This window comes from Octopus bimaculoides, chromosome 9 (assembly GCF_001194135.2).
Source record: "Octopus bimaculoides isolate UCB-OBI-ISO-001 chromosome 9, ASM119413v2, whole genome shotgun sequence".
In the NCBI taxonomy this organism is placed as follows: domain Eukaryota; kingdom Metazoa; phylum Mollusca; class Cephalopoda; order Octopoda; family Octopodidae; genus Octopus; species Octopus bimaculoides.
The window spans coordinates 44,181,079-44,181,571 of NC_068989.1; the positions used below are offsets into that span (position 1 = coordinate 44,181,079).

A 493-nucleotide genomic window follows, 5' to 3' on the forward strand; every position below is an offset into this window, starting at 1 on the left:
TTTAGCTGTCTCACACCATCTTTAGGACTTACACTAGACAGCTCGCTTACATCTACATACCAACGTCCCAACAACAATGCTCACACACACAGAAGCTGTAACAACAAACAAGAGCTAAAGATGTATATATTTACAACCTGAATAAACGTTGTTTAAGTTGATAGTCTGGAGTTCAGCGTTCCGTTATATTCATAATTTTATATAGGAAAGTCAGGTATACATCTAATGATGTATAACCCACTTTCCTATAACCTCTTCAAAATATGGAGCGGGGAAAGCCCCATTATGAAGGTAACCAATAGGAGATTATCTCCCTTTAGCCTTTTGGGGACCGCAAGTTGGCAACAGCCAGAAGTCAATAGGTCATGGCAAAGGGAGATAATCCACTATTGTTTACCTTTGTAACCTTTTAGAGACCATAATATGGTGGCAGGTGGCACAGCCAGAAGTCAATAGCCAATGACAAAGATAATCCCCTATTGTTTACCTTTTT

General features: G+C 39.4%; 1 protein-coding gene across 1 annotated transcript in view; it reads right to left on the reverse strand.

Annotated features, from left to right (window-relative positions):
• Nucleotides 1-493, reverse strand: part of LOC106873252 (uncharacterized) — a 61,220-nt gene that overhangs the window by 21,490 nt on the left and 39,237 nt on the right. The gene's annotated exons all lie outside the window — the stretch shown is intronic.